General features: G+C 42.4%; 1 protein-coding gene across 1 annotated transcript in view; it reads right to left on the minus strand.

The window, feature by feature from the left end:
- Positions 1 to 23,539, minus strand: part of LOC121278230 (regulating synaptic membrane exocytosis protein 1-like) — a 332,771-nt gene extending 309,232 nt beyond the window's left edge. The window contains exon 1 of the mRNA XM_041188450.1: positions 23,523 to 23,539. The gene's annotated coding sequence lies outside the window, so the exon portion shown is untranslated. The remainder of the gene's footprint in view (positions 1 to 23,522) is intronic.
- Positions 23,540 to 26,948: the final 3,409 nt, after the last annotated feature.

Genomic DNA, 26,948 nt, shown 5'->3' on the forward strand with positions numbered 1-26,948 from the left:
TACTCCTCAAATGTCCGGATCTAACCTTTGGACTATACACCCTAATCCACCTCTCCAACCAGTGGAAATAATTTATCTCTATCTCCCCATTATGTCCCCTTAATATATGGAAAACTTTTATCAGATCACCCCTTAACCTTCTAAATCCTGGGGAATGCATCCCTAGCTTGTTTAATTTCTCCCCATATGTTCACCCTTGGAGTTCAGCTATCATTCTGGTAAATCTGTGTAGCACTCCCTTCAACACCAATATATCCATCTTAATGTCAGTGCTCTGAACTGCTCACAGTTCTCCAGGTGTGGCATAGCCCTATAGCTTTGTGTTCCGAAAACAAGTCCAAAGAGACATGAGAAGGGATGATGAAAAGCTTAGTGAAAGAGATGGGTTGAGCAGAGGATTTTAACTGAGGAGAGGGAACTGCAGAGTTGGACAGGTTCAGGGAAGGAGCTCCAGGGAATAGGGCCTGTGTAGTTGAGGGTGCTCTGCCAATGAGAGGAGGGGGGATGCACAAGAGGCTCGAGTCAGTCGAAGGGAAAATGAGGTCTTGCAACTGGAGGAGTGGAGCGGTGAAAACATAGATGAATTACTCAGGTAATGATGAAAATTCACATCAGCACAAATTTCCGCTCAATATTGTTGCTTAATGATGAGATTTAGGCAAAGGGGATACCGTGGAAATAAGTTTGCAATATGTTTTTATGCGACAGTTTATAAAAAGTTGTTACATGTAAGAAGTTTGTGTCCAGTAAAGGAGTGATGACCAATAAGAAACAAAAGATAAATAAAAGACCACTCTGATGTTTGGGACAACAGTTTAGAATGGGATCTATAGATTAGCAAGGCTATAAATGGCACACAGAAGCAAAATATAGCAGATACTGGAAATCTGAAATAAAAACACAAAATGTTGGAAATACTCAGCAGTTAGGCATATTTTGGGGAGAGAGAAACAGAGTTAATGCCCCAGACTTTCAGCACGATAGACTGCCTCTGGACAAAATCCTCTCCCTGAAAACAGCCTCTCCTATTTTCACTGGGGTGGGACTGGACTCGGGCTGTGGATCATGCATGCGTGTTTTATGAAGGCAGCTGGCCATTTAAATCACCAGCTCCTCCAATGACATGAGATTCTTGTAGGCCAGGAGTGTGAAACCCATTTTGATGAATAGACCAGGTAAGAGCTGGTCCAAACTTGGTGGATTCATTAGGATAACCCCTTTGGAGAGGTAAGGTACACTTTTGGATATGGTCCTGAGACACCTTTGGAAGAGGTAAGGCACATTTTGGGATTGTTAAAAGAAAACATGATTGTGTGTAAAAGGTGCATAAACTCATTGGAACTGTCAAAGCTATCTAAGAACTGACGCACTGTCAAATATCTATCAAAGCTGTCAGAGAACAGTCAAGTCTGTCATAGAACTACCAAAGCTGTCATAAAACTGTCAAAAGTGCCAAAGTACTGTCAAAGTTGTCAAAGTTGCCAAAGAACAGTCAGAGCTGCCAAAAAGCTGTCAAAAAACTTTCAAAGCATGTGGGGCACATTGATGGCATGAGAGGCCATGGGGGTGAGTAGGCAGAGGGGTGATAGCAGAATAGGGGGTTATTGTGCAAAATGAAAGCTCATAGTGTAGAGGGTGACATATTAGCATGGATGGAAGGTTGGCTAGCTGGCAGGCAGAAAACAGAGCATGCAAAAATGGGTCTTTTTCGGATTGGCAGGATGTGACAAGTAGAGTCCCACAAGGGTCTGTGCTGGGGCCTCAACATTTTACAATTTACATCAATGACTTAGATGAGGGGAGTGAAGGCATGGTAGCTAAAATTGTAGATGATACAAAGATAGGTAGGAAAGTATGTTGTAATGAAAAGGAGTTTGCACCCAGGAGACATACTAAAGGAATGCATTTGGCTGATTAGTTGACTTTTGTCTGGAATATTGGATGGGTCATTGATTAAAGTTGGAATGTTTGTTTTGTGGTGGCAAATACTGCCTTGATGCAAACGGCAGCCACTCTCATCTCATTTCTTGAGTTCAGCTCCTTTGTCCATGTTTCCACCAAGGCTGTAATAAGGTCCAGAGGTGAATGGCCCAGGCAGAACCCAAACTGAACCTCAGCGAGCAGGCGATTGTCGTGTAGTAACTTGGCAGCACTGTTGACACCTTCTATCAGTTTAATGATGATCAAGAGTAGACTGATAGGGTGGTAATTGGCTGGGTTGGATTTGGCTTGCTTTTTGTGGACAAGACATAGCTGCTCATATTGTCAGGTAGATGCCAGTGCTGTAACACATCAGTGTCCACTGTCCTGGCAGCAAATATGCCAGTGGAGGGCTTCTGTCCCATCAATATTTGAAGCACCACGACAAACCAGAGGGCAACGACTGGGCAACACAGGCTATCCACTGACCACCTGTCCCCTAATATCAATAACAACTCACACACACACATGGGCAGCTTACATATAATGACAGCCATGCTGCAGCAAAAAACGTTACTGAGTAGCTCACTGAGGTGGTTAAGCATCATGTTTGCTGTGTGGACCACTCTAGAGGAGCCCTGCAGTTCTCTCTATCGGTGTATGTCATGATTCATGTTTTTCTGTATCCTGCATAACCTCGCCATCATGAGAGCACAGCCCTTATCCCCAGGGAAATGACAATCAGCTGAGGACTAAGAAAAAGAGAACATAGAGACAACAAACATGGCCTCGTTCTGGCTGGGCTGGCCATAATTTCAAGTTCGAGTCCAACGAACTCAAGTTCTGTCGAATGGTCATGAGGACTCGAAATGTCAACTCTTTTCTTCTCCGCCGATGCTGCCAGACCTGCTGAGTTTTTCCAGGTAATTCTGTTTTTGTTTTGAAACTATGAATGTTAGGTATGGGTTGTGATTGATAGAGTTGCTGGTAGGTGAGCGATGGGGGTGTGGTGAATCACGCAGTGTCTGAGGCTATAGTGCAGTTGGTGCATGTGGCATTTGAAGATGATCTTGACCACTTGTGTGAGGTCATTGAACTTTTGGCAGCACTGCATCCAGGGCCTTGGGGCTACACTTGTGGCATTGAGCATCACAGTTACCTATCCCACTGCCTTCTGTGCATACGTCTGAAGGTTCTTGTGGCCTCCTGCTGAGAATGACATCTCTCCTCCTGAACACTTCCAGTGCAGTATCTGAAAATCTTGGAGCCCACTCTCTGCCATGTTGTTCTTCAAGTTCACACTCCCTTTTGCAAGTTCTAGCACCTCCTCTTTAAGTGGTGCAGGCTGATGCTAAGTTCTATAGGCCAGCTTTAAGTACTAGCCTCTCATGATTTTGCATTCTCTGCTTTGGAGTGCAGCTACTCAGCAGCATGCATAGGGATAGTTGCACACAGAGAGCATTGTGAACAAGATGGCAGCATGAAGTTGCTTACATGGGAAGCAATAAGCACTGCACAATTAACTCATGCCTGTTTTCAGGCCTTATCAAGCTCCATGGCCTTAAATCTCTTAACATCTTCTAGTTCTGAAGGTCATTGACCTGAAATGTTAATTCTGTTTCTCTCTCCACAGACGCTGCCAGAGCTGCTAAGTGTCTCCAGCATTTTCTGTTTTTATTTACTGTTCTGGACTAATATTTTGTGGCCTGCTACTCTATTATTGCAGTTTTGTTATACTGCTTAGAATTGTCATGAGCTAGGAATGTAATTAAGAACTTCTACAAAACTACACAGCAGTTACTACAGAAAAAGATTAATATATTTTGCAGTTATTTCATTAACATAATAAATATTGTAGCAAATTTTCTGTTCAGATGGGAGATGGAGAATTGCTTGAAATCTGAAGCATTTTCAAGTGCCTTGATCCAAGATCACTTTATGAAACATATTGAAACCATGTTTTTAGTTAATATTTTAGTCAACTTCTATTAATTTAATATGTGTCGCTCTCTTTAGGTACTATGCCCTAAGAGGGTGCTGATTTCTGTGTCGGTACAGGGTTACACTTGGCAAGGGAGTGCTGTTGCCCTCAGGAGGCTCTGGCTGACCACATTATGAAGTACCTTCCTCACCCATCAATTCCTGGAGTGGGACTTGAACCCAGAGCTTCTGGCTTAGAGGCAGGGACACTACCCACAGCATCACAAGGCCTCCTTTACGTGTCTATTTTTCACTAAAATGAATGAATGATGGGAAAGTTAACAATCACTTCCTTTGTAATCTGAATTTCCTATATCTCATGAATTCAACAGACTCACTCTGACCAGGGAGAATTGAGCATCTGCTGAAGTTAATGGCATTTGGCTGTGTAGCATGATGGATCACATTTTCTGTCTTCTAAAATTGGTGATTTGTTTTTCCTCTTTCCTGAAGATAGTAACACTTCATGGGATCCAGTGCCACTGGTACTAACAGGATTCTCGTAACTCATCCATATGGCAGTTCTCAATGTGTAATTCTGGACTATTTCTTCAGTAAACTATTCAACTTTGAAAGCTATCAGTATGAGGCTTAACCCTGCCCCCTCCCAATGTTTACATAAATACACTTTGCAGCAGAAGTCACTGCCCTCAACACATCAATCAACATCCGTACAATGGCTCCCAGTCCTGTCAAATATTCCACCTCTCAGCAAGTTCTGGAGGACAGGAATGCTGAAAGAATGTGTCCACATTGAAGCCAACCCAGAACTGCCAATCCATGAAGACCTTTGGAACCCATTGAATCAGCATTTCAAATCATGCTAACCTATCTGGAGCCCATGAGTGCTTTCTGCAATGCAGATTTTGTCAAAAAAAAATGTTCAAATGGTATAACCTCTGGGCTGACACCTATATCACCAATAAAGATCTGGTGAGTAATTCGACAGTACAGCCTCCAGGGTTTGACCTCCCTCAAAAACAGTGGTTCATCCTCACTAGGATCTGCACTCTGTAAGTGAGGACAACAGATTTCCTCCACAAGTGGAATTTCAAGGACAGCCCAGCTTGTGATTGTGTTCACCCAGATCAGGCTGTTCACACATTCTAAATGGATGTGGCCGATGAAAATTTGTCACAGGATTCATGGCAATCCTTGACTTGGCTGTTCAACTTAGACTTAGAGTTATAAAGCTGCAGATGGAAGAAGATGAAGACGACAAAAATGACAACGAAGATGAAGAATCTGACTAGGACTCGGATCCCTGGCTGAGTTTTCCTTTCTCTCATCGACATGTGCTGAATCCAATTGTAGCAGCCCAAATGCGAGCTGCTCCCTTGACTCCAGGTAAGAATGAAATTGGAGGCCTTTTATTCCATTAACTCAATAATTTAGGACTAATGCAACCATTACAAATTTCCTCTCAAGTTCTCCAAACTGGCTGATTCCAGTGCAAGATAGGTAAAAACCCTGTTTATGCTTTGTAAATGATACAAAGCTATAGTGACCAGCTAGGAGAATACAAGCAAATTCATGGCAGCAATGTTTTGTTTTCAAAAATGTGTTGTGAATATTAACTATGGTAAATTCCTCCTCAGATCATGGCCCAATGTACCACCTTTAATACTTTTCATTAATTACATATTGCAAAACGAATCACTAAGAATGTAAAATTGTTGATCATAAATGCCTTATTGCAAAAACTAGCATTATATTCGGGTAAAGTTCTGTCGCTGATACTTTAAAGTTATTAGTGCTGTTTTAACTAGTTAGTGGAAAATGTCTCTGTGCAAAAACATCAACAGCTATATAATTAAACATTGCCCCAAGTGTTTGATCTGGCTTTGCGATAGAAATTTCACTCCAGCTGCCCAGCTGAGTTATACTTACAAATACCTCAAAACATAATTCTGGTTCAAGTACCAAGTATCTCACAATATCTTTACTTTCCATTCCTGAGTTTAATGGATTGCAATTCAATGGTTATTGTTGTTCATGACCAAGTCAAGAGGGGTTTGGGGAAGAGGAAATGAGATAATCTCTTTTTGCAAAAAAAAAAGCCAATGTGAAAGTTCATGCTACAAAGTGTCAAGGTTGAAAAGGTTAGACAATGGATCAACTTTGCAAAAGCTGCACATTGTAGAGGGAACAGAAGAGTAAGTGAGGCAAGTAATATCCACAGTTATGAGGTTTTGAGAAAGACTTAGAAACTGAGAATTCTGGACATCAAAACTTTAATTTAATTTATTCATTCCTGGATTTATTAAACTATAGAATCAGATTATTCAATGATAATTAATTTCAAAGATTCAAAATGAAAACAAACACTCTTGCGCCAGGAGCTCAGAGTTCAGGAAGTGCTGACTCTGCAAACATGACTCCTGAAAAACTGCCCCAGATGTCTCTAATTTTTATTCTAGGGGGCTGGGGGATGGGATTAACAAGGGTCTGGCCCACCACCCCCCAGAAACAGTGCAGAGGCAGCGTGCATGAAAGGCCCACCTCAGTGTTCCAGGATTTGGAAGAAAAAATAAAACAAAACAGCCTTTTAGCCTTCACCCCTCACACCCCCTTACCCCTTCAGACACTCCCCATGCCCTTTCCATGCCAACTCATGCCCCAAACCCACCCCATGTACCCTCCATGACAACCTATGCCCCTCTACCCACCCCCATGACCCTTTATAGCCCCTATGTCAATTTAGTGTAAACTCATGCCAACCCATGCCCCCCACACCCATCACCCTTTGACCTTATACCCTCCAACTCACCAGGGGCAGACCTCTGAAGCCATGCTGAGATGAAATAAATTAAATGTATGTCTATTGATGACTTCATTATATAAAAATAAAACACTCCGTTGAATAAAAGCCCATTCACTACATTTCAATTCCGTGAACTACTTAATCACTTATCTTCTGATAGCACCTTCTGAACCCACAACCTGTACCACTCAAAAGGACAAGGGCAGCAGACACATGGGAACACCACCACTTGCAAGTTCTACTTAAAGTCACACATCATCCTGACATGGCAATATATTGCCGTTCCTTCACTATCACTGCTTCCAAAACCTGGAACTCCCTTACTACTATGGATGTTCTGACACCACATGGACTATAGCAGTTCAAGGCAGCACCACACCTTCGCCTTCTCAAGAGCAATTAAGGATAGGCAATAAATGCTGACCTGGCCAGCGGTGCCCACATCCCATGATTGAATATATTTTTTAAAACTCCTTCAAGTACTTAATTTCTTAAAAAAACAAACATTTCTTTCAACTACTTAAACTCTTATAAATACAAACATTTGTATTCACAACCCCACATCAAAGACTTTATAACAGCTTGGAGCTGTCAAACTGTGAACTGACAGGGACCCTACTCTGATAATGATAAGTTGCATCAGTCAAACAGCATAAATCCCATAATGATAACCCCCTGGCTTGGCTTATGTCAGCAGATAGTATTTGAAGGAAATGTCTGTTCTATAAGGGATTAAGTAATTGGAGTTTTTTTTAATATTCAAAATATTAAGTACAATTTTTTTTTAAACTGCTGATTCAGTTTCTTTAAATTTAAAGGGCAGGAGATGTCTTGGCAGCTTGACGATTCCAATGAGATTTAATGCCTTGACAACTTGACAGCTCCAATGAGTTTGTGTAAGAATTCATTAACAATTTACGCACATTCATGTGTGTAAAAATTCATTAATAATTCCAAAGGGCACCTGATCTCTCCCAAAGGTGTCCCTGGACCCAACCAAAAAGGTACCCTAAGTTTCCAAAGATCTCCAGTAAGCTTAGACATTCACCCGAAAAGTAAAATCCCACAAATTGTGTTTTGTACATCCCACTAATGAAAATTGGATTTGTTTGAAGGCAGCTGAACATTTACACGTGCAGCTGCCTCCATGAATTATGGATATATGGAAACTGCAACCCACACCCGATTTCCCCTAACCCCGGCAAAAATGGTGGGTGCCAGGTTCGATGGGGAGGGGAAGAATTTCTGGAAACAGGGCTCTGGTGCCATTTTTATTAAGACATGAGAGAGGTTGCATGGAGAGTGACCAAGGGTTAGTGGGGAAGGGTAGAGCAGAGGCCAGGCAAAGCTAGAAGGGATAATGCAGGCTGTCCAGGTGTCCTTTAAATTGGTGGCCAGACCTGCGACCCCATGAGGTAGTGGCAGGGACAGCGACATCCTGCCTAACCCTGTGAGAATCGGCGAGCACTTCACGGATACCTAATTAATGAGCTGAACAGCGCAAGATCGCGCATGGTCAGCTATCCATCCCCCAGCAGAAATCACTGCATTTCCACACTCCCTACTGAACTTAAGCTCCAGAACAGAAGATTCTGGCTGTTACCTCTGTTTCTCTCCCCACAAACACTGCCAGAATTGCTGAGTGTTTCCAGCACTCTCCATTTTTCTTTCAGATTTCCAGCATCTGCAGTGTTTTGTTCTGGTCAGGCTACGCTTTTGCTTCAAAGAAAGCTCACATTAAAATATAATTCATATTTTCACATATTTTTGGCAGAAAAGCAGTTAATGTCAAGTCATGCTTTGTTTAGACTGGATGATTCCAGTTCAGCTGGTCTGTCATGAGTCCATTTCTTTCAATGGAGTTATTATATGGTACGCCTCCCTCATTGTACTTACAGGGCTGGTGAAATCATGAGAAAATCTGATTCAGAGCTTCCTTTAGTTACAGGATTTGTTTTTTTTTTCTTTTAAATCCCTCATTTTAATCAATGTATGTATTCTCAATGGAAAGTGGAGGATTTTGAATAACAAGCACTTCCACTGGAGTAAAAATGCCACAGAATTACAGGTTTGGGGCAGAAAAATGTCACACTGCTGGATTAAGAGGCCTGGAGTTGTAACCAAACTCTATTCTTCATCTAACCTTGCCTTACTTGGTGCTGACACAGGGTGCCTGTAAGAACATGATCCATTTCTCAATGCTAAAATTCTTTATCATAACAGAATACAAAATTCACCAAAAATAAGCAGGGTAAGGAAAACGGTATTAACACATTTGATTAGATTTTTTCACAATGTACAAATGGAGAAAGTTCAAAATGTTTATAAATATAGGTGAGCCAATTTACAAATCAACCAATATAAAAAGTATTATTGATGCTTACAACCAGTTTCAGGAGAATATACTAAAGGGAGTTGAATGTCAAATGAATAACCGTCAAACTGTGAAATAAATGCCCCTCACAAATTGCAATGGCAATGGATAGGAAAACTATTTTACTTGGATATTGAAGTGTGCAATCCAATATAAAAGGTGAACCAACAATGCAAACTATGTTGAAACATGTGAAGTTTATCTAAATTAATGGATGTTGAAAAACAGATTTCCAAGTCTGAGAGAGAAAGAAACTACATACAGCTTTCTTTAAAAACATATTTACTTGAAGGAAAATGCTCACATTGTTCCAAGGGGCACTGTTGCTGCATTTGGGACATTTAATTTTGTTATGTAAACTGTTTTGCCCAAAAGGATAGATCTAAAATCCAGATTAGTTTTCAACCATAGCCTGCACACTCCCATTGCTGCCCTTGCAGTGTGATTTTCCAGGTTGGTATGTCGATCTATAGAAATCATTTTTTGGTGGCGGATAGGACTAATATCATGGTCAGGTAATTGTCCCAATGATGTGCATTTCTTTGTTAATGAACTGCAAAGTCGTGTGATGACAGTGCCCCTTTTAATGCCACAGTAACCTCAGTTTGTCACAAAACAAACTTTCAGACTTTAAAAAAAGTTGCTTTTTACTAAGCAATTTAAATTTTATTATGAAACTATAGATACATTGAAATCTGAAAAGCTTTTAAAATGTTTTAGGTACTTTATGTTGTCTTTTGATTAACCTTTTTAACCTTTTTTACCCTTCTTTTCTGAAAGTGCATCACTGCATGTACTTGTGATGCTAACAGTTTCTATGCTTCCAACTCTCTCAGAGTGCACTATGTCAAAGGTGCAGTAATCATTGACCTCCTTCTCAATGGTCTTAGGCAGTGGTCGTGTGTCTGTAACTATGATCTGTTGGTTAGGCAGGTTTTTGGGTTTCACAGGCTTAGCTTTAGATCTCTGTTCCTCCTCATCCTCCCCATTCATACAGCTGACACACACAAGCTCGCGAATGAATGATTAACTAAAACATAAACGGGAGAGGTGCAAAGTAAAAGAAAATCCAAATAATACTGACAGGAAATTAATGTAAATGCAAGCAACACAAAAAGGCCAATGAAGGGAAAGAAATAAATGTTTCACACATGAAGGTTAACAAAACAAATGAAAACCATGGTTAGATGCAAATAAGACTAACATAAAACCAATATGAGCCAGAAGTATGCTGGCAACTGAACATCATTTTGAAAGGATTATTCAGCCTTTACTTAATTTGATATTCGGTATTCAAAGAAATCCAGATAACTTTGAACAAAATGGTGTTCATATTAGTGAATTTTATTTGATCTCCTTCAGTGATGAGTGCAAACGTTTTCGTGCAGCATAGCATGTGGGAAATATTTGTGCCCATGCTGAAATGTTCAGACTGATAAGCTGCAACCAGATGGGAAAAAGGACACAGAAATGGACTTATCTGAGGGATTCAGCTGAAATGGGAGGACGTTCACACCACATAGCATATCAGAGACCTATGATCAACAGCTGGTAATGCCTCTACTGGTACAATAAAAACAACCTGTATTTATATAACAGCTTTAACAGAATAAAACGCCCGAAGACATTTCACAGGACTGCTATCAAACTAAATATGACACAGCCACATAAAAAGACCAGGTGACCAAAAGCCCGGTCCAAGAGGTAGATTTTAAGCAGTGTCTTAAATAGGACAAGCGAGGCAGCGAGGTTTAGGGGAGAATTCCAGAGCTTAGGGCTCAGGATGCTGAAAGCATGGCCACCAGTGTTGGAGTGATTAAAATTGGGAGTTCTGAAGAGGTGGTATTAGGTGAGTGCAAAGATCTTGGAGGGTTGTGGGGCTAGTGGAGATCACAGAGATACAGTGGGGTGAGGCCATGGAGGGACTTGCAAACAAGGATGAGAATTTTAAAAGTCGAGGCACTGCTCAGCTGGAAGGCACTGTAGGCAGGGAGTACAGGAGTGACGGGGAACATTAATTCTTTTAGTTGTTTGGTAATACAGAACCTGAGTATTGCTGAAAAAAGAGACATGCTGTCGAAGTGTTTCGTCTTGCACTCATCAGGACAGAATCACAAGAATATTAAAACTCAAAGGGAACCACAATTTCTCATGCAGTATAAATGGTTGTTCTGGTATTCTGGTATTCTTTTTTCTGTCCTGATGAGTACAAGATGAAAAGCTTTGACGGCATGTCTCTATTTTAGATTGCTTCCCTTTCTTTCTTAAGTGTATATAATAAATATATTGTTTGTTATCTGGAATGAGAAACATATCATGTAGAATTGTCAACTTCAAAGCCAGGAGGAAGACAATGTGATTTTTGAAAGAGTTGTCTGGAAATTTCTCAAATGCAAACCAAAAGGCATTCCTTTGCCTTTGAAAATGAAGGCTCATTTCTTCCATCCATTTCTGTGCCATTAGTTTCCAGGTATAATGCCTGTAACTTTCTAGATAGGTACAGGAAGTTCCTAGACTATTCCCTTGGAGTTGGAGTTGTTCGCATGATTTACAGTTCTGTGCAAATTAATTGAAATGACTGATCCCCTTTGTTTCAGTCAGGGTATTTGTACGCATGAAATGAGTACCTGCAGTATTAACACAATAATAGGAGACATGCCTCACAAAATATCCATTGGGGCCTTGTTATAGGCAAAAAGCACTCACCTGAAGTTACAAATGTAAAGATGCCTCTTACTTTTGAGCTGCTTTCTGTACAGCAATTACCACAATTATCCTGCCTGCTTTGCGCTCAACACTGCTTAGGTCGTATCATCCACTCCCCACCCCGAGTGGGGAGGAAATGTTGACTGGCTAGCACGAAACAAAGCAAAGAGGTAATGTTTAATACATTAAACGCTGAGTATCAGCTAGCTAAAAAGGAATGGGAACCTATTGAATCGTGTTCAATCTTAATTCCCACCACTACCCATCCATACCAAAGGTTAAAAGCAAAATACTGCGGATGCTGGAAATCTGAAACAAAAACAGAAAATGCTGGAAAAACTCATCAGGTCTGAAAGAAAGAGTTAACGTTTTGAGTACATATGACTCTCCTTCACAGCTAAAGAGAAGTAAAAATGTGATGAAGTTTATACTGTTTAAGCGGGGTGGACCAGCTGAAGCTCAATAGAAGGCCAGCGATAGGTGGGGGCAAAGGAAAGATTGACAAATATGTCATGGATAAAAGAACAAAGGGGTGTTAATGATAGTGGTGCTGGCTAGAGGAGGTGCTGATGGTGGCACTAAGGTCAGAAAGCAAAACGTGATAACAACAGGACAAGGGTAAGCGCTCTGAAAAGAACAACGTGAACAGATGGCCCTTGTAGGGATGGGGCGGGGGGAGCGGGCAATGGTGGAAAAAAATATAGAAACAGGATATAAGGTGGGGATAAAACAATGAATAAAGTTGAAAATAAATAAAAATAAAGTGGACAAAATACAAAAATTAAAATGAATATTGAAAAAAGGTCATCATCAGCAATTCCTTTAGAAAGTGCCACTACCATTAACACTCCTTTGTCCTTTTGCTCATGACATCACTGGCAATCTCTCCTTTATCCCAGTTTATTGCTGGCCTTCTATGCAGCTTCACCTGCTCCAATTGAGTGGCTGGTATGCACTGACTGTGTTGTGGAGATAGGGTCAATCAAGTGGTTAATGTCTGGAATACATAACGTGTGGAGGAGAGAAGGTCAATCTAATAGGACATGGAATGCACTGCCTGAGAATGAGGTGGTGGCAGGGTCAATCGAGTGGTTAGGATCTGAAATGCACCGAGAGTGTGGTGGAGACAGGATCTGTCGAGCGGTTAGGATTTGTAATGCACTGCCTGAAATTATGGAGGAGACTGGGTGAAACAAATGGTAAGGATCTATATTCTACTTCATGAGAATGTGGTGAAGGCAGGGTAAAACGATTGGTTAGGGTTTAGAATGCACTGAGTGTGTGGTGGAGACAGGGTCAATTGAGTGGTTAGGATCTGGCATGCACTGCCTGAGAGTGTGGTGGAGACAGGGTCAATCGAGTGTTTAGGATCAGGAATGCACTCCCTGAGAGCGTGGTGGAGACAGGGTCAATCAACTGGTTGGGGTCTCGAATGCACTCCCTAAGAGTGTGGAGGAGACAGGGTCAGTAGAGTGGTTACAATCTGGAATGCACTGACAATGTGTTGGAGACATGGTCAATCTTGTGGTCAGGATATGGAATGCACTGCCTGAGAGTGTGGTGGAGACAGGGTCAATCAAGTGTTTAGGATCAGGAATGCACTCCCTGAGAGTGTGGTGGAGACAGGGTCAGAAGAGTGGTTACGGTCTGGAATGCGCTGACAATGTGGTGGAGACAGGGTCAATTGAATTGTTAGGGTCTGGAATGCACAGCGTGATCATGTGGTGGAGACACGGTCAATCAAGTGGTTAGGATCTGGAATGAACTTCCTGAAGTGTGGTGGAGACAGGATCAATCGAGTGTTTAGTGTCTGGAATGCACTGCCTAAGATTGTGGGCAGACAGAGTCAATCAAGTGGTTTGGGTCTGGAATGCACTGCCTGAGAGTGTGGTGGAGACAGGCTCAATCGAGTGGTTAGGATTTGTAAGCACTAAGATTGTGGGCGGGAAAGTTGCAGAGCCACAGTGAAAAGGTGAGGAGTGAGGCTTGGTGAGCTGCTCTTCCAGGGATTCCAATGGACATGTCGGCTAGAATGGCTTCCTTTTGCGCTGTGGTACTTCTATGATTCTACTCTGATTGCCAAAGGAGAGTTCTAGACTTCTACCAGCTTTTGCATATTGACATGTTTCTCAAGGTGGTATTTAATGGAGTTGACATTGGTCTCGACCCTGCGTTGCCTCTTTTATGGAAGATCCACTGGTGCCCCTCAGGCACTTAACTGGACAGCCGCGGTTGTTTTTAAGAATTCTTTCATGGGATGTGATCATCACTGGCTAGGCCAGCAGTTATTGCCCATCCCTTATTGCCCTCGAGAAGGTGGTGATGAGCTGTGTCAGTCCATGTGGTGTAGGTAGACCCACTGTTCGGGAGGAGTTCCAGTATTTTGACCTAGCGACAGTGAAAGAACGGTGGTATATTTCAAAGTTGGGATGCGAGTGACTTAGAGGTGGTGGTGTTCCCATGCATCTGCTGCACTAGTCCTTCTAGTTGGTAGAGGTCATGGATTTGAAAGGTGCTAAGGAGCCTAGGTGAGGCTGTGCAGTACATCTTGTAGATAGTACACACAGCTGCTATTGTTAATCAGAGGTAATGGGAGTGAATGTTTGTGGCAGGGCCGCCAATCAAGCAGGCTGCTTTGTCCTGAATGGTGTCAAGCTTCTTGAGTGTTGTTGGACTGCACTCATCCAGGCAATTGGCAAGCATTCCATCACACTCCTGACTTGTGCCTTGTAGACGGTGGACAGACTTTGGGGAGTTAGGTGGTGAGTTACTTGCTGCAGAATTCCCAGCCTCTGGCCTGCTCTTGTAGCCACAGTATTTATATGGCTAGTCCAGTTCAGTTTCTGGTCAATGGTAACCACCAGGAGGTTGATAGTGGGGCATTCAGTGATGGTAATGCCATTGAACGCCAAGGGACGATGGTGAGATTCTCTCTTGTTGGAGATGATCATTGTCTGGTGTTTGTGTGGCGCAAATGTTACTCGTCACTTATCAGTTTGGATAATGTCCAGGTCTTGCTGCATTTGGACATGGACTGCTTCAGTATCTGAGGAGTCGCGAATGGTGCTGAACATTGCGCAATCATCAGTGACCATCCCCACTTCCGACCTTATGATGGAAGAAAGGTCATTGATGAAGCAGCTGAAAATGATTGGGCCAAAGACACTGTAAGGAACTCCTGCAGTGATGTCCTGGAGCTGAAATGATTGACCTTCAACAAGCACAACTATTTTCCTTTGTTCTACGTATGACTCCAGTCAGTGGAGAGCTTTTACCCTGATTTCCATTGACTTCAGTTTTGCTGGGGCTCCTTGATGCCACACTCAGTTAAATGCTGCCTTGATGTCAAGGGCAGTCACTCTCACCTCACCTCTGGAGTTCAGCTCTTTTGTCCATATTTGAACCAAGGCTATAATGAGGTCAGGAGCCGAGTGGCCCTGGCAGAAGTGGCAGCACAGTAGTATATAGTCAGGAAGTAGTTGCCCTGGGAGTCCTCAACATTGTCTCCAGACCCCATGAAGTCTCATGGCATCAGGTCAAACATGGGCAAAGAAGCCTCCTGCTGATTACCATGTACCACCCTTCCTCAGCTGATGAATTAATGCTCCTCCATGTTGAACACCTCTTGGAGGAAGCACTGAGGGTGGCAAGGGTGCAGAATGTTCTCTGGGTGGGGGACATCAACGTCCATCACCAGGAGTGGCCCGGTAGCACCACTATAGACTGAGCTGGCCGAGTCCAAAAGGACACAGCTGCTAGACAGGGTCTGTGGCAGATGATGAGGGAATGAACCAACACGAGGGAAAAACATACTTGACCTCATTCTCACCAACCTGCCTGCCGCAGATGCATCTGTCCATGACAGTCTCAGCAGAGTGACTACCGCATATTCCTTCTGGAGACAATTTCCCATCTGCACATTGACAATACCCTCCATCATGTTATTTACCACCGTGCTAAATGGGTTAGATTTTGAACAGATAAAGCAACTTGAGACTGGGTATCCATGAGGCGCTGTGGGCCATCAGCAGCAGCATTGTATTGAACCACAATTGTAACCACATGGCCCGGCATATCCCCCACTCTACCATCACCATCAAGCCAGGGGATCAACCCTGGTTCAATGAAGAGTGCAGGAAGGCATGCCAGGAGCAGCACCAGGCATACATACCAGTCAACCTGGTGAAGCTACAACACAGGACTACTTGCATGCCAAACAGCAGAAGCAGCAAATGATAGAGAGAGCTAGGTGATTCCACAACCAACGGAATTATCTAAGCTCTGCAGTCCTGCCATATCCAGTTGTGAACGGAGCTGGACAATTAACCAACTCACTGGAGGAGGAGGAGGCTCCACAAATATCCCCAAATATCAGCACCAGAGCAAAAGGCTAAAGCATTTCCTACAATCTTCAGCCAGAGGTGCAGAGTGGATGATCCATCTCAGCCTCTTCTGGAAGTCCCCAGCATCACAGATGCCAGTCTTCAGCCATTTCTATTCACTCCATGTGATATCAAGAAATGGCTTCTGGCACTGGATACTGCAAGTGCTATGGGCCCTGATAATTGCACAGGGATCAAGGATCCCAGGGCAGAACTCCTGCCTGCCAAGAGCTGCTGGCCTCTATTGAATGGTAACACCACCAGGGAAAAGGTAGCTGCTGCCAGTAGTATCGTCACTGAATCCCAGGCCAGAGGTGAGTGATGGCAGGAGCAGGGTGGCGGAGTAGGTGTCATATGGAGAAGGGTCAGCAGCAAGGGCAGGAGGCAGTCCTCATTTCACCCCACACCTTCCCAATGCTATGCACTCGATCAGGCGCTGAGTGCCTTTGAATGAGGGAGCCCCCGGGAGCCCTCAATCAAACACGCCAGTGTTTACTTTTCAGGCTTCCCATATGGCAAGTCCCCACCTGTCACTCGATTAATAACAGCAGTGGTGCGAAGAAACCCTTAAGTGTCCATTAATTTGCCACTTAAGTGTTTCAATTATAAGGCCATCCACAGGCCTTCCCATCATGGACATAATTGGGGTGGAGGCAGGAACATGATAGCATCCCCACCCATCTTCCTCTTGTCCAATTAAATGCCCCCACTACCAACTTGCCATGGGGAGGGCATTAAATTCTGCCCCTAATTTCACTGGCCCCATTTGTAGGTGGAACCCCAAGTCTTAGGCTCACCAACCAGCGGAAAGAGTTACTCTCTATCTACCTCATCTGTTCTCATAAGTATCTTGACAGCTTTGGTAAATCACACCTTATCCTTATAAATTCCTGTGAATGCAACCCTCATTTGCGTAATCTTGTGATTTAACCTTTGCAGTCCAGCTATCATTCTGGCGATTCTACACTGCACTCCCCCCCAAGGCCAACATATCCTTCCTAAGGTGTGGTACCCAGAAATGCTCACAGTGTCTCCAGGTGTTGGTCTAACCAGGGCTTTGTATAATTGAAGCCTGACTTCTCCCCTGTCGTATTCTAGTCCTCTAGATATAAAGGCCAGAATTCCATTGGCCTTTTTGATTCTTTTCTGTACCTATACATAGCATTTTAACAATCTGTGTATGTGATGTCCCTTTGGATCTCCACTGTTTCTAGCTTTTCACCATTTACAAAGTCCTTGTTACCACCTTTTCAACTCCAAAGTGGGTGATTTCACTTTTGCCAACACTGAAATCTATTCACCAGAGTTTTGTCCATTCACTTAATCCAGTGATATTTTTTATTGTAATCTTATGCTCCCATCTACATTGCTTACAATAAGAGCATAAGAAATAGGAGCAGGACTGGACCATAAGGTCCCTTGAGCCTGCTCCACAATTCAATATAATTATGGTTAATCTGCCTCAAATTCACTTTCCCACCCACTCCCCATATCTCTTGATTTCCTGAGACACAAAAAATCTGTCTATCCCACCTTGACATGTTCAACGATGGAGCATCTACAATCCTCTGGGATAGAGAATTCCAAAGATTCACAACCCTTTCAGTGAACTCATCTCATTTCTAAATGATTGACCCCTTATTCTAAAGCTGTGTGGTGGTGCTCTAGATTCCACAGCTAGGGGAAACTACCTGTCCATGTTTGTCCTATCAAGCCCATTCAGAATCTTTCATGTTTCAGTGAGATCACCTTTCATTCGACTACACTCCAGAAAATATAAGCCCAATTTACTCAGCATCTCATCCTAGGACAACCCTCTCACCCCAGTTACTAATCTAGTGAGCCTTCGCTGTACCACCTCAAGGCAAGTATATAATTCCTTAAATATGGAGATCAAAACTACACACAATATTCCAGGTGTGGTCTCGCCAAAACCCTGTACAATTGTAGCTAGGTATGCTTATCCTCCAATTCCCTTGTAATAAAGGCTAACATGCCATTTACAATTTACATTGCCACCTGGCTTTGTATAATCAGCCATTAGATACATTATTCTCTGTCTCTTTGTCTAAGTCATGAATATAGATTGTAAATAGCTGAGGCCACAGCACTGTTCCTTGCAGCACTCCACTGCTTTCAGACTGCCAACTGCATGTCTGTTATTTAATCTTCTATCTATACCAATCATCTTCGGCTGTCCCTCATTTCAAAGGTGACATCTACTCGAGTTCCCGAGTTTCTGCCATGGGCCTTCATGTGACTGAATAGGCCGATTCTTGACACACTGATCTTTGGGCACACGGGGCAAGCTGGGTTATTGGGATCCAGAGTGCAGGATTTGTTTCCTTTTCTTTCCTTCTCTGCTGTCACTCTGCCTCATCATTAAGACGTTGAGACTCAAAGTGTGATGGAGCTTGATGGACAAGCTGTTGCCATTTTGAACAGCTGGTAGCAAGCACCTCCCAGTTATTAATGTCCATGCTGCCGTACCTCAGGGAGAGCTTCAGAGTCTATGTGAAGTGTTGCCTTTGTCCTTCCCTGGAACATTGGCCATTTGAGAGTTTAGAGAATAGGACCCAGTGGGGCCGACAGATTATTGCCCAGCCATACACCGCCCACTGTCTACTGAGGTTGATTTTACAGGACTTTTGCCTGAATGCTTGGAGCTGGCTTCAAGAAGGAGACGAGCATTTGATTGATGGTCCTCCCAGAGGACGTGGCAGACATATTGCTGATGGAATTTCTCTAGCACTTTTATGTAACTGATACACAGTCTAGGACTCACTGCTTACAGGAGCGTGATGATGAAAACTGCTCTAAACACTAAGATTTTGTTGACTTACAGAAGTGTAAGTCAAACGCTCGCTATCGTAGTTTATAGGAGGCTGAATAGGCACAGCTGATCCAGTGTTGGATCTTCTCACCAATGGTGGCCTTTTCCATGCTAATATATTCTCCCCAACTCCATGCACCCATATTTGCATATTAGCCTTTTGAGTGACACCGTTTCAAACACCTTTTGAAATTTGGAATTTTGGATTTTCTCTGACAATACTATGCTTTTCTAAGTGCATTGTTACAATCTCCTTCATAATAGATTCCAGCATTTTCCTGATGAACTGGTGTCAGGCTAACTGGCCTGTAGTGCCCCATTTTGTCTCTCCCTTCTTCTTGAGTAGCAGAGTTACATTTGCTAACTCCTGATTCACTGGAGCCATTCTAGAGTTTAGGGAAGTTTGGAAAATCATAACCAGTGCATCCACTCTCTCTGCAGCCACCTCTTTTAGCACTCTAGGATGTAGACCATCAGGTTCTGGGGATTTGTTGGCTTTTAGCCCCTAAAGTTTCTCCAATATTTTTCTGATATCAATTACCTTCCATTCTTGTTAGCCCCTTAGTTACCCTCTATCCCTGGTATGTAACTTATGTTCAATGCCTCTGCCATTTCTTCATTCCCCAAAGATAATTTCTCCTGTCTTTGCCTCTAAGAGACCAATGTTTACTTTACCTGCACTCCTCTTTTTATATACTTGTCAAAGCTCTTACAATCTGTTTTTATATTCATGGCTGGCTTATTCTCGTATGCTCTCTTTTCATGTTTTAATCAACATTTTGACCATCCTTTGCTGGTTTTGAAAATTCTCTAAATCCCCAGGCTTACTGCTATTATTTGCAACATTCTAAACTTCTTCTTTGAATCTAAAATTATCCTTAACTTACCTCGTAAGCCACAAAGATTTCTTGCCGAGCTTTTGTTGTTTAATGGAATATATTTTTGATGCAGGTTTTGATTTTTTAAAATGTTTCCCACTGTTTATTTTCTGCAATATCTTTTAGTACATTTACCCAATCAATCTTAGCCAGTTCTCCCCATATACATATGTAATTAGCTTTTAAGTTTCAGATTCTTGTTTGGGACTGGATTAGGTCACTTTATAACTCAAAATGGAATTCAGTTGTACAACACAGTGTCTCAAATTAAGCTGTCCAAAAACCGCATATTTTTAGAATGCACCATGTATCAATTATTATTGAATAAAATAAAAAAAATATACCTGGACAACTTGGTACAGTGTGACACAGGACTAATTATCCTCTTCACCACCTGCATGCAAATCTATTCCCACTCTCTGAACAACTCTTGACCCCACCAGTCAGGCTTGGCCCAAACCACCCATAGACCGGGCTGCTTGGCCTAAAATCCAGCAAAGCCTCAGTCCCGAGGTTGCCAATTTTTAGAAGCTCGCCTGGACTTTCATCCTTGATGTGGTAGCAGGAGTCAGGGAAATTGCTGTCTCACCAGGCAGGTGGACTGAGAAAGCAGCAGGAAAGACTTGATTTTCATTCTGATTTGGGGGTGGGTGCTGGGCGCTGATGTGAGGTGGAGTCAGGTGAGCTGACTTGGGAAAAATTTGAGGGCATGCTGGGTGCCAAGGTGGACTAGTTAAAATGCCCACCTCCCTGCTGTGGGACTTCATCCCAGTTATAATGAAAAAATTAAGGCACTCCAGCCCTCAACACTCACACCCCCTCATCCCCCACACACTTCCCATGTCCTATCCAAGCCACCTCATGCCCCCCACAAAACCCCTATGGCTTCTAATGCCCCCCATGCCAAGCTAATGGTACCTCCATGCCCATTCACCCACTATACAGTGTGTAGAACCAATGAACCCTATTGTGGCAATAGGGTGCATAAAAAGCTTTTTTTAAAAAAATCATTTGTTGATAACTTTCCACTTTCAAAAATAAAACCATATTTACCACTGGGCAATAAAGGTGTCAATCATCCAGACCCTTTGAAGTTTCAATAGTTGAAATTGTAAGCACTTGAAACCTCAACTTTGTGTAAATACACGTTGTGAAGTTGACAGCAGATATCAGCCAGAGCTATCAATCAAGCAATGTTCTCTCTGGGGCTAAGGTGTTTTAGTACTCTAATGGATGTCTTGGCTCTCAGGCAAAAATACATAAGGCTTAGCTGAGAGCCCAGAATTTCATTAGCTTGTTGAAACATCTGGCATGAGGGCCATAGAGGGTGGTGGGGGTACACCTTGGCATGGGGACCATGAGGGGTTGTTTGGGGGGCGTGCATACCTTGACATGGGGGCATGAGGAGCATCTTTTGAACTTACCTTTTAAAAGGTCCTCTCATGCAAAGTATGGTTCATGACACCTGAGGTATAAAACCTGGCTTGGCTCCATGAAAATTATAGAAGACTAGATGCCTATCCCTGCAATGGAATTGACCAGGTCAGCAGTACCAACAGTTCATCTTTCTTATTGCAGGTGCTTCATTTTTTTCTCACTATGCTTTGCATGGAACTTATTTGCTGATGCACTATTAGTTAGACTTATGTCTCTACCTGTCCCACTCTGCTTGTCTTTACCTAAATTGCTACAATGATGTATTGCCTCAACCTTTCTTTTTAGATTTTTAAATTTCCCTCAAATGCACCCTTCCCCTTCTCTGGGTTTAAAACCCTATTCAGAACCACAGTTATATGATTGATCAGGACACTGGTCCCAGCCCAGTTTATTTGGAGTACATCCCAAGGGAACAGCTCCCTCTTTGCCTATTCCTGGTTCCAGTGACCCATGAATCAAAATCCCTTCTTCCCACACCACTCTTTGAGCAACACACTTAGTTTTCTAATCTGCTTGATCCTATGCCAATTGGCGCTTGGTTCAGGTAACAGTCTCGAGATGATTATCTTTTGATGTCCTGTGTTTTAAATTGGACTAACTCTTCAAACTCTCTCAGCAGAATATCATTCCTAGTTTTAACTGTCATTGGTTCCTATGTGGGCCACGACAACTGGATCCTCCCCCTCCAAGTTTCAACCCAGCTGTGAGATGTCCTTAACCCTACCACCAGACAGGAAACACAATCTTCAGAGCTCCTGTTGATGGCCACAAAAGAACAATGTCTATCCCTGAATATACTGTCCTCTAACACTAACTCATTCTTTACCACACTCCCCGCACCATGGTGCCATGGTCGTCCATCCACCCTGCAGACTTTGTTCTCATCCACACAGCTAACAAAACTTGTACCTGTTAGTCAAAGTCAAGGGCTGAGACTACTCCATCACTATATGCAGGATCCCCATACCTACCTGATTCTCAGTCACAGACAGCCTCCTGGCCCTGACAATTGAACAACTCTAAAGTTTTGCTTAACTAAGGGTTGTGACTGCCTCCTAGAACAAAATGTCCAAGTAACCCTACCCCCTCCCCATTGCCACACAGCGTCACAATTCAGACTCCAGCTCAGCAATTCTAAGCAGAAGTTGCTCAAGCTGCAAACTCTTACTGCGGATATAGTTGCCCTGCACTGCAATTTTCTCCACAAACTCCCAGTGCTGTTACATGCTGCCTCTCTTTGTGTCATCGGCAAGTTTGGGTATGTGGCTTTCTATCTCATCATCTAAATCATTATTAAATACAGCGAATACAGTGAATAGGTCCCAACAAACAACTTTGTGGGATGTCACTGGTCAAATTCTGTGAATCAGAGTACCTGCCCATTAACCTTACTCTTTGTCTCAACACCATCATGTACTTCCCTCTGCTAACTCTTCACTTCTGCTTCCTGTCCCTTAACCAATTTTAGGTCAATGCTGCCACTGTCCACTTCAATACCATGAGCTTTAATTTTACTACCAAGTCATTGAGATGGTACTTTGTCAAATGCCTTTTGAAAGTTCACAGGCACAACATGAAGAGCAGTCAACAATGATCTCCGTTACATATCAAAGAAATATGATCAAGTTAATGAAATACAGCTTGCCTTCAATAAATCTGTGCTTGCTGTGGGTGTTCTATTGGTATTACAACCACTGAGGCTTGCTGCTTCTCTTAAACATGTTTTTTTTATTACCTAATGTTTGTGTAATCTCAACTCCCTGTAGTTAGCACCACTCAACAGGGATAACATCTGGCCAATGATTTCCTAATATATTTTTGCCAGAAGAGAATGGTCACAGAATCCTGGCTATTATCCCTTCAAGAACTACATGGACATTATTCGCACTCATTAAAACTGGTACGGGCACACATTGCACTCCAGTTCGTCCAAAGGTGCACATAACTCTAACACAAGAGTCACTCATATGCAGAATATAATCTGCATATTGATAAATGAAAGCCATGTGACCAATTTGTTCCCACATTCTTGAGGTACAGTGTTTAATTGGTGAGCAATATTTATATTGAAACATGTATCACAAAGTGGAGCTTCTAATTCCCATAGGCTATTATTGTAACAGGATACACAGCATCAAGGAAGACCAGGAATTACTAAATGTAAAGGATGCGGGCCAATGTTTCAATGGAACTATGGGGAGTAAGGGTATCGGGGAAGAGGCAACAGGGTAAGGCAGCTGAGCTTTACCTCAAGTCACCAGATGCTGAGTGCCGTCTCCTTTTCAGATCTTCTTTTCCTGGCTTCTTTTCAGTATGCCCCGTCTCTTTTTCTCCCTCGTCTACTAACACCCACGATATCCTCCTCTCCTTTTTATTTGCCACATCCCTGTTGTTTTCTAAGGATTTCGACCTTTTCCACAATCATAGCATGCAAAATAAAATTAAAACAACTTAAATGGAACCTAACTAATTGAGCACAATATGATAAACAGCTCACTTCACAAGCTGATGAAAGAACTTCTTCTGCTTACCCATTCTAAACTCTTAATACACATGCTAATTTTATCCAAAAAAAGCAAGTTTAACCACAGCTTAATGCCTGTATACATGGAACTGAAAACACTGCTCATACTGCGAACACAACAGCTCTTTTTGCCAAAATCCGAAAAAATGTTCTTATTGGGTTCCCAAACATCAACACGAAGCGAAAAATAAAAATACAACCAGTGGAGCTGTATTGAGACACTGCAGAATAACCAAATATCAGATTGTTAGGGTTGAACAGTTTTTGTCAAAGACAACAGCACTGTCAAATAGATTCTTCCTTCTCTTTTTGATTTTTAAAGGAAGTGGCTTTTCCAAAATATGTTTCTTGACTTTTACCTGCTGAAATTCTGTGTGCAACTTGTTATTCAAGGATTATTTATTTTCAGGGCACTGCATCTGATGACTGATATTAAATGCCACTGTGCATGAAATTTAAAGCTGCATAAACTGTATTGTACATTGTCCAGAGCTGGAACTCACCTGATCTTGCGACTGCCCCTCGGCCGCTCTGACTGTACTGACATGTAGCTTGTGCTGCTGAGGCGTGAGGCACTGCTGGTTCGGGAGATGGCTGAAACGTCACTGGCATCACTGTCCGATGACTTGATTGAAACATTATCAATGCTTCTATTCTGATCTTTGTATGGTAGATGCTGGAAATGAAGAAAGTGGTAGAACATCATTAACCCTTCTGGCAAAGTACCAACACAACATTCTGACTATCACACAATTGAGCAACGTTGTGTCTGAATTTCAGTGCCGATGCAATGTCAGGTATGTATGCCTTATGCCCCAACAATTAGCTGATCGAATCAAACAACATGTTCCTTTGGCTCTTCAGAATAAGCAGAGAACTGACCATACTCAGTCAGCCTGCGCTTGCAAAACCCAAAATGTCTCTGTTAGATGTGATTCTGCAATTAGGCAATACTTGCTGAAATATCCTGAGTGTGCTAATAGCTACACTAACAACCAATTTAAGTTGAGCTCATAACGTGGCTCATTGACATTTGCTAGAAGTGACATACATTCATTGGCAGGGGCCAGTTCTCTGCAAACAAAAGGAATAAGTTCAAGCCTTGTGCCTTTTTTGAATTACCCGAAGGTTGAGAAGGCTATAATTCCCTGTGCATTCGCCAGGGCAATGCCTAAGCCAGAGTTAAGTTGCCAACTAACCAACACCCTTTTCTGCTGTAGTACAAATTGTTGTGATCTTCTGAAATTCGGCATTCTTGCACTGTCCCGATGAGTACAAGATGAAAAGCTTTGGCAACGTGTCTCTCTTTTCAGCAATATTCAGGTTTTTCTTTTGATTCTCTCTATATTTTACATAATTCCAAGAACCTGGCACTATCCTCACCAGTTACCTGCATAATTATTTACTCAACTGTCATGCTTGTTTTGATAATGTAACTGTAACAAATGGTCAGTATTCCTTATTACAAACAAATGAGAATCTTTAAAATGGTTCTTTTAGGGGTTGCACTGTGTCAATGTTCAAGATGCTCTGCCAACTTTTACAGAACTATAGCTTCAGGATGAATGGAAACATTTTTGACAATGATACTTTGCTTGGTCCTTTCAGCTAGTTCAAAAAGCATTGTGCAAGAAGTTGGCCACATCAACAAGACTGGCCACACCTCTTGGAAGAGGTTAATCACGATTGGGATTTTTCACTCATTACTCTCATATGTAGGCTCTCCAAAGACTGTACAAATGAAGCTGGTTTGTTTGACGCAAGGATACTAATAGGTGCATTTTAAAAGCTTTTGAGTGCAACTTTTAAAATAAACTAACCAACTGACTACTGAACCCCAATACAAATGGTTCTGTATGTTGTGTGAAAAGCCATTTTCACTAATTTGGAATCAGGTAAATTATAGGTGGTGGATTGAGACTGATGAAAAATGCTAAACTTATTTTCAGCTGAATCTAACCAGCTGCACCAAATTATCACTGTTTACTATAGCAAGGAATATTTTGAAAGAAAAATTTTGTTTAAAAAAAAAGACATTTTAAAACTCTGCCTGATTGTGCTCGTCAATGGCAGATTTTGCATCTGGTGATATAAGTTTGAACAGGAAGGAAATTGAACACTGCTCAAAAAGGGCACAACATAAGAACATAGGGAATATGAACTGGAGTAGGCCATTCAGCCCCTTGAGTCTGCTCTGCCATTCAATAAGGTCATGGTTGATTTGATTATGGCAAATGTAAATGAGCCACGTTATAAGCTCCACTTTCCTGCCTGTCTCCCATAACTCTTGGCTCCCTTGTGGATCAAAAACCTATCTAACTCAGAGTTGAATAAATTCAATGACCCAGCCTCCACAGCTCTCTGGAATCAAAACAGACTAACGATCCTTTGAGAAGAAATTCCTCCTCACCTCTATTAACTGGGGAACCCCTTATTTTTAAACTGTGTCTCCTAGTTCTACATTCCCCATGAGGGGGAAACATCCTCTCAGCATCCACCCTGTCAAGCCCCCTCAGAATCTTATGTGTCAATAAGATCACCTCTCATTCTTGTAAACTCCAATGGGTAGAGGTCCATCTTGCTCAACCTTTCATCATAAGACAAACCCCTTCATCCCAGGAATCAGCCGAGTGAGCCTTCTCTGAACTGTCTCAAATGCAAGTATGTTCTTCAACTAAGGAGGCCAAAACTGCGCAGTCATACATAAGTGCGGTCTCACCAATGGCCTCTAAAGTTGTAGAAAAATTTCCCTACTTTCATACTCCATCTCCCTTGCAATAAAGGCCAACATTCTATTTGCTTTCCTAATTACTTGCTGGACTTGCATGCTAATGTTTTGTGATTCATGTACAAGGACACCCAGATCCCTCTGTATGGCAGCTTTCTGCTGTCTCTCTCCATTTAAATAATATTCTGCTTTTCTATTCTTCCTGGCAAAGTGGACAACCTCACATTTTCCCACATTATACTTCACCTGTCAAATTGTTGCCCAGTCACTGAACCTACCTATATCCCTTTGTCCACTCCTTTGTTTCATCCTCACACTCTGCTTTCCAGCTATCTTCATATCAGCAGCAAATTTGGCTACAATACAGTCGGTCCCTTCATCCAAGTCTTTAATATAAATCAAATAGTTGAACCCTCAGCATT

Source organism: Carcharodon carcharias, chromosome 5 (assembly GCF_017639515.1).
Source record: "Carcharodon carcharias isolate sCarCar2 chromosome 5, sCarCar2.pri, whole genome shotgun sequence".
NCBI lineage: Eukaryota > Metazoa > Chordata > Chondrichthyes > Lamniformes > Lamnidae > Carcharodon > Carcharodon carcharias.